This window comes from Sorex araneus, chromosome 1, assembly GCF_027595985.1.
Source record: "Sorex araneus isolate mSorAra2 chromosome 1, mSorAra2.pri, whole genome shotgun sequence".
Lineage (NCBI taxonomy): Eukaryota > Metazoa > Chordata > Mammalia > Eulipotyphla > Soricidae > Sorex > Sorex araneus.
Window position 1 is genome coordinate 364,626,280 of NC_073302.1, and position 12,495 is coordinate 364,638,774.

A 12,495-nucleotide genomic window follows, 5' to 3' on the forward strand; every position below is an offset into this window, starting at 1 on the left:
AGAAAGAAGGAAAGGAAGAAGGGAAGAAAGAAGGAAGGAATGAAGGAAAGAAGGAAGGAAAGGAAGAAGGAGGGAAGGAGAGAGAGGAATGAAGGAAGGAAGGATGAAGAAGGTGGTGGGGGCTGGGGAGATGGCCTAAAGACTGGAGCATGTGTCTGGCATGTGCAGGCCCTGGATTTGACTCCCCCACACATGATCCCCAAACACCAATTGGATAGCCTTGTTGGTCCCCAAAATTGCTGGGCCTGAGAAGTACCAAGTCAACTATCATAGGGAGTGGCCCTAGTATCCACTGCTTTGGATTTTCCCCAATATCTCCCTATCCCCCATGTTTCTCAAATGAAAGTTGGTAAATAAATATCTAAAATGAGAAAGATAAAGTGGAATTTCTGTTCAGGATGATGGCACAAGGGGCTGGAGCATGTGTGCGCTTCTGTCCTACCCCCATCCTCCCATCCTACCCGCGCCCCCGCCCCCGCCCAGAATATAATGCTGTGAACAGAACATAATGCTGTGAACCAATAAAAACCTGGCCAGGGGTATAGCATAGTATGCTTTGCATGTATGAAACTCTTGGTTCCTTCCCTGGTACCACAAATAAATAAATTCTACTCAACTAAGAAACTGAACTCATAGAGAGGAAAAATGGACAATTAAAAAAGAGCAACATTTCTTTCTGTAGAATAACATTGGTTTTCCCTTCCTCCCTGGCCGCAGGGAACTTGGGTTTGTTGATTGCTCCCCCAACCTGTCAATTACCTTTGCCTCCTGTTCAGACTCTGATGACTTATAAATATTGCTTTTCTCTCCTCCTTACATCCTTTGCATAGTTAATTCAGAGTAAAGTCCTTTTTGTATAAACACAAGAAGACAGTTAATGCTATGCTTTTGTAACTTAGGAGTTAATTGACTCCGAATGATATTCACTCCTGGGCATCTGTTCTCTTAACTTAAGCCTCAGTTGCCCGTACTTCTTCTTCTTCTTTTTTTTAATTTTGGGTCACACCCAGCAATGCACAGGGGTTACTCCTGGCTCTGCACTCAGGAATTACTCCTGGCGGTGCTCAGGGGACTATATGGGATGCTGGGAATCTAACCTGGGTCGACCGCGTGCAAGGCAAATGCCCTACCCACTGTGCTATTGCTCCAGCCCCAGTTGCCCATACTTCTTAGCACCCCAAAAGCAGGGTCCCAACGAGGGACTGGATGGACCCAGGGCAAGCAGTGAGTCACCCTGGAATCAAAATGGGCCTGGCCAAAGTGCCATAATACTTAACTATAAGTTAAGAGCATGGTCACAGACAAATTCTGTCATGATCCAAAAAGTAACCTTTTTGGATTATGTAGATTTGGACCCTGCTAAGGTTAGGAAATATTAGTCTGTCCTGAGCACTGTAGTCTGAGAGGTCCCCAGGAGAGCCACTGTATAAGCTCAATGTGTCTCTTACTGTGTCCATACAAAAAAACTAATATTAAGAAGTAGAATTAAGATGTTAAGATGTCAATTAAGTTATTGGACTAAGGAGAGGAGAAACACCTCTAGGTGGTATTTTCCTCCCTTGAGCCTGATCTGTGATCAGGAAGGGCTTGTGATATATTGATTGTGCTACCTGGTGGGTGTGTGGTTGCTACCCCAACGTGGGGAGTTGGAGAGAGAGACCAGGGCCGCAAGACGGAGTGGGGAGAGACTAGCACTGGGGACAGAAGGGAAAAAATGTAGGGAAAGGATGCAGGAGCAGGCACGTGGCTGTGAGAGGTAGTGCGGAAACATGAGCAGGAGAGACAGGAGCAGTGTGAGGCTGGAGGGGGCGCTCAGAGAGACTGGAACAGGCGAGTGGGGAGAATGGAATAAACAGCAACTGATCAACCAGCCTGGTCTTTGTCTTCTACTTTGTCCGCCCATGCCATTGGCTGTCCTGGGTGCGGAAGTGACCTGAGATCATCGAACACAGGCGGAGAGAGGAAGAGCAAGCCAGGCTTTCCCTAGCTGCCTGGTGATTACACATCTTCTCTTCTGTTGGATTTCTAGTTGGAGGACTTCCAATCTTTTCCTTCCTTCATTTCTCAAGACACCACACCCATCTGCCTTGTGTTGCGGACTCAGGCTGGAATTTACCTTTGCCTCCACCTCCTCAGGCCTGTGCAAGCTGACTCAGGGGCTGGCGCACATGTCTGAGAGAATTCCCCCAGGAAGAGGCCGGCAGTGCATCTTACCACAGAAACACACAGTCCTGCTGTTTGCACAGCTGTATTTGTTGCTCTTAATGGCAGAGAAGGGAGCCTCAAAAGACACTTGGTTTTGGAAAACTTTTCATGGTCTGGCTAGAAGAAATTAAACGGAGGGCCAGAGGTTTCCCGTTGCTTGTTCTGGAGGCCAAGCTTCTTTTCTTGCTGAATTTCCTCCTGTCCTTGAGGAAGTATTCTAGCAACTGCAGTGGAAATAAATGTTAACCCTTTCATTTGGAGACTTGACCGAGGGAAGTTTTTGCCTCGAGAATTTCTTTTTCTTGCTTTCCAAAAGAGTAGCTGCTTCTAACTGGGGTGTTGGTGACTTTTCCTTGACCAAATGTGGGTTGTTATACTTATGTGACCACATGGCCTGGCCAAGGCTGCACCATCTTCTTCCTCCTGCCTCCCCATCATGACTCTGGGTCTGTTTTTCCCATTTAAAGCTGTTCGTGGAAATCCTGTCCTGTAGGAAAACATGATGAGACAATACACTTTAGGCCAAATCCAACACTCAGATAACGAAGTCAGTAGTAGTTGTGCAAGCAGTAATTTGCCCCAGGAGAGAAATAAATCTGCTATTTGTATGTCATAAACATAATAGGCTAAATGTATTCCAAACTCTTACTTGAAATGACTTAAACAGATTCCCTATACATCCATAGGTAATTTAGTGACTATTCACAGACTGGTTTTACTTAGATGCTAATTACTAGGCAGTAGGCTTTAAGGACTGAAATAGGGAAGAGAAACTTGTTCGAAGCATAGAAGTAGGGGGGGGTCTGCCACATGCAAAGTATAAGACTTAACCCTTCTCTACAGTACTCATATTTTGCTGTTTTGTCTTTTTTTTCTCCTCACATGGTGCTGCTCAGGGCTTATTCTTAACTTGACATTCAGGGATTACTCCTGGCAGGCACTGGGGATGATATATGGTGCCTGGGGTTGAACCCTGATCAGTTGTGTGCATGGGAAGCACCCAACCTGTATACTATTACTGTGGTCATTTATTGTGGGGGCCACACATAGCAGTGCTGAGGTGGGAGTGAGGCGACTTGTTAGATCCATGCTTATAGGTCTTTCTCAGTGATTCTTAGGGGACTGCATGGTGCCAAGAATGGGACCCAGACTTCCCGCATGCATAATATGCTTTTAGCCCCTGGGACTATTTCTTTGTCCCTGGATGTGGTGATACCTCCCCTTAGTAACATAAGGAACAGACTGAGTGGCTAATAGTGAAAATATTAAATCAGTGAGAAAAGGATTGTCAATGTTTCAAGGACTGGAAAATAGTTGATGCCCTAGTGAAATGTTACTGAAAAGGTTCTTTTCAGATAGCAGCCCTGATTGGATGCTGAGTCTAAACTAAGTGGATCCCAAATAAGATTCTGAGAAGTACAAACTACATTAAAAATTATATTTGGGCCCAAGTCCCTTCTCCTTTCCACGAGAATTACAATTTTGATCAAACTAATGCTGACCCATATTACTTTTTCTTCCTAGCTGTGGTGTGGCTAGAAATAGTTTGTGACAGAAAGTCTTTTTATAGCTTTGCTTTCAACACTCATTTAGATTTTAACAATACATTCTCTGCCAGCAAAAATGTAATTGTAGTATACAGAAAATCAACACATTTTTAAGCTTTCTGAGTATATTTAAACTGTCAACAGAGTTCTCTCTGACATATAACATTACTCTGCTTCCGCCTTTAATGGCTAAGTTGTTTTCTAAAGACAGTCTAATGACATAAGAGTCCTAAATCCTGCGTCTCTTGAACTAAGAATGACCTGAGTGGCTAGGATGCTGTGGCCATCTGTCATGAGGGCCATATTGATCTGGAGGTGGTGGCAGAGGGCACTGTGTGCTGAGGGCACGGCAGTTTGCGGAGGTGATGATAACATCACTGATACCTGCGTTGGGGGCTTAGCTTCTCATTGTGTCCTATCCAGCCGTGGAACCCTTGGGCAGTAACTAACCTGGTTTTAAAAGTATATGTCTAGGTCAAAAGGGTACATCAGTCCTCGTACATTGTAGGACACATGTTTAAGTTCAAAACAAGCTTTTTAAGTTTTTAAGAACAACCCAGAACACAGGAAATTAGACCTGGTCAATAGAGCTCCTCATGGTGACTATTTTGTCTTATTGCTTTACTTACCTAAGTGAATCATTTAAAAAAAGTTTCAGATATCATGACAGTTTGGCCTGAAATTCTTCAGCAAATTCTAGAAATGAGAGACCACGATCACACCTAATTCTCAACTTTATCTAAAGCTTATTCATATTTATATTTCCTTCTATGTTTTCCACATGCTGAGAGCATTAAAAAGAATTAGGAACCATTCTTGGATAATGTGTCATATTGATTGTTATGACTCTTAATTCAAAAAATGCCCCTTTTAATGTTAGAAAAGCACTGCAGGGCTGGAGCGATAATACAGCAGGTAAGGTGTTTGCCTTGCACGAGGCCGACCTGGGTTCGATTCCCAGCATCCCATATGGTCCCCCGAGCACCACCAGAAGTAATTCCTGAGTGTAAAGCCAGGAATAATTCCTAGGCATCGCGGGATGTGACCCCGCCCCCCCCAAAAAAGAAAGAAAACACTGCAAAGTAAGGGGAAAGACTGGTCTTAGAGTCTATTATAAGATAGAAATAGATCATTAAAGTGTTGTATTTACATACTTCTGTTTAATTCTGTTTGATAAGATAAGTTTAAATGTTGAGGTGAGCCCTCTGGCACAAGTCTTTTAGGAGAGAGTGTTTTTTCTTTTGGGTACAAGCTCATTTTCAATTTATGCACAGTGAAAAGATGAACTCTTAGAAGGCTGCCTAAGGTCTTAAAATATTATTTTTGACAAACATGCACATTTTAAGCTATATCATGTTATGTTTTGATATATATTACACGATAATCACACAAACGAATATTTGTTACTTCCCATAGGTACCAGATTTTTGTAGTGAGAATACTGGAGATGTGTTCTCAGCAAATTTCAAGTACATTATGCATTATTAATAAGTATAGTCACCATGCTGTACTCTCCAGAACTTATTCTTCTTATAACTGATATTGGCATTTATACGTTATTAAGAAGTTCAGAAAAATTGAATGGCCACATTGGTGCAATGAATATGCCATGAATATAGTGGAAAGTCAGAGTTGTAACTGACAGATCATCTCAAAAGCATTTTTCAGTCCTCAGTTGATACATAGTGAGTTTAGTGAGTGCAACTGTTGTTGCATAGAACATTAGTGGACTCATTCTGAGTGTGTTTCAAGCACAGCATTTGGTGTAGTTACAGACACTGTAAATTCTATGTGCCAGTGTATGTAAAGTGACTTTTCTACATTATTATGATGGGGACTATGTGAGCAATGAAAAAAGGAAAAAGAATGACATGGTTTTTTTTTTTTTGTACTTGAGCTGTGAATAAGTGACTTTTAAAGATATTTTCTTGTGTCTTCTGATTTTTAGTTACACTGTAAGCAATTCAAAATTAGGGGTTTGGTTATTTTTTTCCTTTCCCCCTCTATATTAGTTAGGCCTGGGTGTAGAACAAAGAGAGCTATGTAAATAATTTTCATTTGCTGATGTCTTGGACTACCCCTAACATCCTGGGTCTGACTATGACCTTTGCCTTCCCTCTGGAGCCAACAGGGTCCACATTTAATCCTAGGCCTCAGCTGCCTTAGAATTTGACCATGTGTAATTGCTGAGGTCTGGAGTATGACATTTAAATATTTTGGTGGCATGTTGTACAAATGTGTGTGTGCACACTTAAATTCACACCTGTGCTATGTAAAGACATGTGCATACATGTCTTTTATGTGTATATGTACACATATATAATAAACACACATTGAGAATTCCCGACATGAGTATGAGAATGCATTGAGCACTGATGTTAGGTTTGGGAGAAAATGCTGAAATGTTTATCTTTCACCTAAGCCATAAAGAAGAGTGTCTGTGGCAATTCAAATGGGAAATTTTACTGTTCAGTAAATTATTTAGAATATTTTACATTTATATTTCTTACTCTAGTTTTATTTGTCCCAGATCAAATTTTTTTTTTTGCTTTTTTGGGTCACACCCGGCGATGCACAGGGGTCACTCCTGGCTCATGCACTCAGGAATCACCCCTGGCGGTGCTCAGGGGACCATATGGGATGCTGGGATTCGAACCCGGGTCGGCCGCGTGCAAGGCAAACGCCCTACCCGCTGTGCTATCGCTCCAGCCCCCCAGATCAAATTTTTTAACAAAGAAATAGTCTCCTTCATTTCTCTGTGACTTTGAAATTTTTTTTTTTGTTTTGGGGTCAGGGCTTGGTGCTCAGGGATTCTTCCTAGCTCTTCTATCAGGATCACTCCTGGTGGACTCATTGGACTATATATGGTGCTTTGAATCAAATTCAGGTAGTCTATGTTCAAGGCTAGCACCCTGCCCATTGTCCTATCACTCACTTCAGCCCTTGAAAGTTACAAAACTCTTTAATAATATTTATCTGGTATAGGCACTCAATACATGTTAATGAATCAATGAGTGAGTTCATCAGCTTCTTACCAGAGAGACAGAACAAGCATCAGTATTGAGTACCTATCTTTATTCCCATTTCATACACGAGAAAATTAAGAACTGTTGAGTCAAGCCATCTTGTTGAGTCATACAACTAGTAAATGATTCCACCTGGACTCAGCTTAAGTCTCTGGTTCCCAAATATCCTACCAATATTGATAAAGAAAAGGGTTTTGTAAAATCTTAACTCTTGAGTAAAGATTTTATTACAGAAATATGAGTACAAAATCAATTACTGTAATTCATTTTATATGTATACCTCCTTCATATGATCAACTTTATACTAAATTTAATCTTAACTGTGAAATACTTCATGCCCTGAGAAATAGAATAAGAATGGAACACACTTCTGGATAGACTTGAATACCTATAACGCATTCAATGTGTTAAATCTATTAGGCAGATAGTTTAGTATACGTGCTATCCTCTTAACATCCATCTCCTGTACTTCACTGAAATTACCAGTGAAACTATGACTAATAAAATTGGTTTAGAACCAAAATTCAATAAAAGCAAAGTTAATTACCTGTTTGTAAGAGAATAAGTATACAGTTAGATCAATATGCAAATTATGACCTTCAATGGTCTTTTCTGTCTTCTTTTAAGCTCCTAATCTTGCAAAGATTAATGTACTACTAGAACTTCATTTTATAAAGCCACTAGACCTAGATAGCTAGATTTTTAATTGTTTATGTATCAACTATATGTTTACGTATGTTCACATATCTGTATCTGAGTTTCCATATCTCTGTGGGAGATTCCACTTTTAACATTAATGAAACAGATAGCTATGTTTAGCTCCAAGTTAATAAAGAACAGATGGATTACAACACTTAAGTCCACATTGTTTGACATCATGTTTGATACTGTGGGTTTTACTAAGTATGACATTTTCTGGCCCTTAAAGAATTTGTGATCTTGCCTAAAAGATAGTCATATGCACAAATAAGGAAAAAGACAAGGGATTTTATTAGTTTGGGAGCATTTTGGGTCTCATCAGGCTCAGTTCTGTCAAGCTTTGGGCATCAAACCCATGCCTCCTGCATGCAAAGCATGCCAGCTCTTTGAACAATTTCCCTGCCTCTAAGTTTGTGTTTAAGTAAAGACTAACAAAGGCAATGGAATGAAAACAGGATTTATTCTCTCTGTAGTAAGAATTCAGTCAGGTAGGTGGCATTGGATCAGATATTCTGTAGGATTTTCAATGAAGCAAGTGGGAAGGCAAAGCTAGATGAAAGAATTAGTAAGAGTAAAGTCACAAAGTGTGTGGCACAAGCCTGAGTGGGAAGAGTGGGTAGTACCCACCACCGTGCTACCCAAGCACACCTGGCAACAAAATCTGTCCCTTCTCCTTCAGATCATGGTACTAAGTGATTGAGCACAGTGGGAAGTGGATGTATTCCTGAAAGTCATTTTTCCCCAGAGAGTCATTATTAAATGAGGAATTAAAAAATACCTTGCTTAATCATTAATGCAAGTGACTGCAAAGCATACAAATACCTCAAAGTCCAAATCAAACATGTCACCAATCTAACTCCTCTTGGATTTTAAAATGTTTCTGGCTACTCTAAAACTTCTCCACACAAGAGGAAAATCAGAGTGGAAACAGACAGCAATCTGGCCTTATTGAGATTAAATATCTAATTTCTGCAAAATTTTAAAAGTATGACCACGTAAACAGATTGCTGGAAGCTTAAGCTACATTAGTTTTGTGGTTAATTAAGATATTTCTGAACCTCCTGCTAATCTCCATTCCATAAATTTATGAAGTACTTTCTTCAGAAATACTCCTTAAACACTTGTTAATAGATCAGTGCACATTTCCCATATGTTTCTGAAGATCTCTGAGCGCATTTGTAAATAAAAGCCCCCAAACTTATTGGTGACATGTGGAACAGAAGATGCAAGTTAATGCTTAGCTCTCTAGCTGAAAGGTTTGGTTGAACCAGTGCAGAAGATTACTTATTAATAACTTATTAACTGTGGTGGGTTGAGATACAGCACAATGAGAGCAGCACTTGCCTTGCACAGAGCCAACCCAGATTTGACCCTGACACCCACTATGGTCCTCTAAGTCCCACTGGGGCTGATCCCTTTGCACAGAGCCAGGAATGAGTGATAAGCACAGCCATTCGGAGCCCGCACTCAGCCCCACAGTCCAAAAGATTGCAGTACTTTCAGGAAAAAAGGTGCCGGCCTCTATTATTTATATTGTATTTTATTTGTTCATAGGCAGCATGAAAAGCTGAAATATCTTTCAAAATTCTCAGACAAATTGAGCTCATTTTTTGGGTTTGCTAGTTCAATCATTATTTTTTTAAAAGGAAAACTTACATTTTTTAAGGCTAAAATTCTAAGACCATTTTTCTCTCAATATGAATCCTATATTGTGGAATAAAGAACTTCTCTGTTTTTAAGATGAACTGAGATCCTTTGTATTGTGGGAAAATGTTGCATTTTGGAAGAAATGATTTATTGGGAGCCAAGGGGGATTTCCTGCTTGTGTCCACTTAGGCCCCTTTTGGCTCACAGAGTTATTCTAAACTCTTCTGTAGCTATCAAATGATGTTTGTTGAGTGATTTGGGACCATTACACTGGACACTGGAAAGGAATGAAAAGATATTCATCCCACAAACATTTACTGAACAACTATTTGAGGGAGTCACTATAATGAGAATATTTCTAGAGAATAAAAATACGAAGGAGATACAGTTCTTCCTACCAAGAAACTTACAACTAATAAATAGGCAAACATATTCTGAGATAAAATTTACTGAGGAGAAATCATGGAGTTTTAATCACTTCCCTGTCTGCAGTAATGGGGCAGATTTCCCTGGGGTGTTAACTTCCAAGCTGGGCCTAAAAGGATGCATAGGAGTTTGCATCAAATCAGTAACCCAGAATGTTGGGTAGAAATAAAATGTTGTAAGACTCCCTTTATAGAAGATATCCCAGAAAGTGAGAAATCAGATGTAACAAGAATGCAATGTGTTTTTGGGGAAGGATGAAGATGCAACCAGAAAATTAGAGTGAGGTTGATTTTAACTATGAAGGGTTGGTTTTATTCTATAAAAATTAATACAACTGAAAGGCAGAGGCAATGCAATATTGAGGGCTATTTTTAAAATTTCATTTGCAGAAGGGAACACCAAATAGAGGATGTCGGGAGGACCCATTCGGGTTGGAAGATGCGAGCTGAAAGTAGACTATAGACCGAACATGATGGCCACTCAATACCTCTATTGCAAACTACAACACCCAAAAGGATAGAGAACAAAGGGGAATGCCCTGCCACAGAGGCAGGGTGTGTGGTGGGGGTTGGGGTGGGGGTGGTGAGAGGGATACTGGGATCATTGGTGGAGGAGAATGGGCACTGGTGGAGGGATGGGTAAACGGTCACTGTATAAGTAAAATACAAACACAAAAGTTCATAACTTTGTAACTGTGCATCACAGTGATTCTTTAATAAAAAATTAAAAAAATAAAATTTCATTTGCAGATATCATTAAATTATGAACTACAAAAATAAAATTTGATCATTTAATATAATATTTGATACTTTTAGATGAAAGTTAATAACTTTTCTGCCTTCTTTCAGATTATCTGTAGTGATTATAGTGGCAGTAAGTGTCGTAGGTTTTAGATAAAAACACAACACTGTCCACTGTCTTTTTCTCCTTTATATTAGAAGAATAATTACATGTATAATATTGTTACAGTAATGAGGTACAAGCCCAACAGTTTTTAAAATAGCAGTAAGATTTTCTTTTGCCTAAAGCAAAACCTCTCCCAATGACTTCTTTAAAGTTAAATATTAGGTAGGTTGCCATTTACTGATGGATACAGTGAAATTGTTCCTTATTTGAGTGATTTATGTGTTTCCATAGACAAGTAATTACAAGGAAATATAAATGATCAGTCTGAGAAATCTCTTCTCTTTTTTTTTTTGAATCTCTTCTCTTTTCTCACAGGCCACATAGTAAATACATCATATAGAAAATAAAATGAGGGGACTGGGGCGATAGCATAACAGGTTGGGCGTTTGCCTTGCATGTGGCCAACATGGGTTTGATTCCCAGCATCCCATATGGTCCTCCGAGCACCATGAGGGGTAATTCCTGAGTGCAGAACCAGGAGTAACTCCTGTGCACCTCTGGGTGTGACCCCAAAAGCAAAATAAATAAATAAATAAATAGATAAATAAATAAATAAATAAAAGTAAAGTAAAAATAAAATGAGTAAAACCCAAAAAATAGTTTTTAGGAAGTTCTATTTCCTCTATGCCTCTTGGAGAGCCCTGCAAGCTATCGAGAGTATCGCGCCCGCTCGCAGAGCCTGGCAAGCTACGTGTGGCTTATTGGATATGCCAAAAACAGTAACAATGTCTCACAATTAGAGACATTACTGGTGCCCACTCGAACAAATCGATGAGCAACGGGATGACAGTGACAGTGACAGTGACAGGAAGTTCTATAAAATGCTCACTATCTATAGGTAAGAAATGGACCAGCAGACTTTCTGCATTCATGAAAACTCGAAGGCTGGCAGTTAAACAAAAATATTATTGCTTTTAGCTTGTAAAAAGAGGGTGAATGATCATTTATACTGATCTCACATTTTTCTAAACTTATTTAAATAACTTTTTTTTTCTTTTTGGGTCACAGTTGGTAATTCTCAGGAGTTACTCCTGGCTCTGCACTCAGGAATTACTCATGGTGGTGTTGGGAGACTATATGGCATGCTGGGAATCGAACCCGGGCCGGTCACGTACAAGGCAAATGCCCTACCCTCTATGCTATCGCTCCTGCCCCTGAACTTTCTAACAATTATAGTTGTCACCCTTTATATATAAGCTGTCATTATTATGAGACATGGAAGTATTTGTCTCAACAACATTCACAGAGTGCTTTTTCTGGGCATAATTGGTGTTCTGAAGGGTTCCATTAGGTACACTAAAATACATTCCAAGAGCTGAGTGGCTCTTGCACACAGGAGGCTGGGAACAATCCCCACCACCACCTAATCCCCTAAGCACTATTAGGAGGACAACTGCTCAGCATAGAGCTGGGAGTAGTCCCTGAGCACCACCAGGTATGGCAAAAAAATAAGTATACACTCAAACAAATTTAACTAATAACACAAGACTCTAGAAAAGACATCACAAGAGGATCTGTGATTATGTGTGGAGGATGGGAGCAACACAGGGTGTGAGATCTAAGAATCAGCATAGATCTGATTCATAGATCAGAGAACTCCTAGATATGGGTGTTAAGACTGTTTAAATAAGTGAAATAATTTATAAAAATAATGCTATAAGACATGTGGAATTTTGTTGTTATTTTAATTCAGCAATGCATTTTAGTGAATTTCCCATAATTAGTACATTCACAAACAAACTGCTATCTAAAAATTGCATTGCATAGTTTCAACTATGGGATGTATAGTCCATCACCAATGGAATTAAGGTCATTTCTCATATTAAATGAATTTTAAGAACTGTAGAAATCCAGGGAGGTGGTAGTAAAACTAACTTTTTGTTAGTTTTTCCTTCCTTCCTTCCTTCCTTCCTTCCTTCCTTCCTTCCTTCCTTCCTTCCTTCCTTCCTTCCTTCCTCCTTCCTTCCTTCCTTCCTTCCTTCCTCCCTCTATTTCTCTCTGACTCTTTCTTTCTTTCTTTCTTTCTTTCTTTCTTTCTT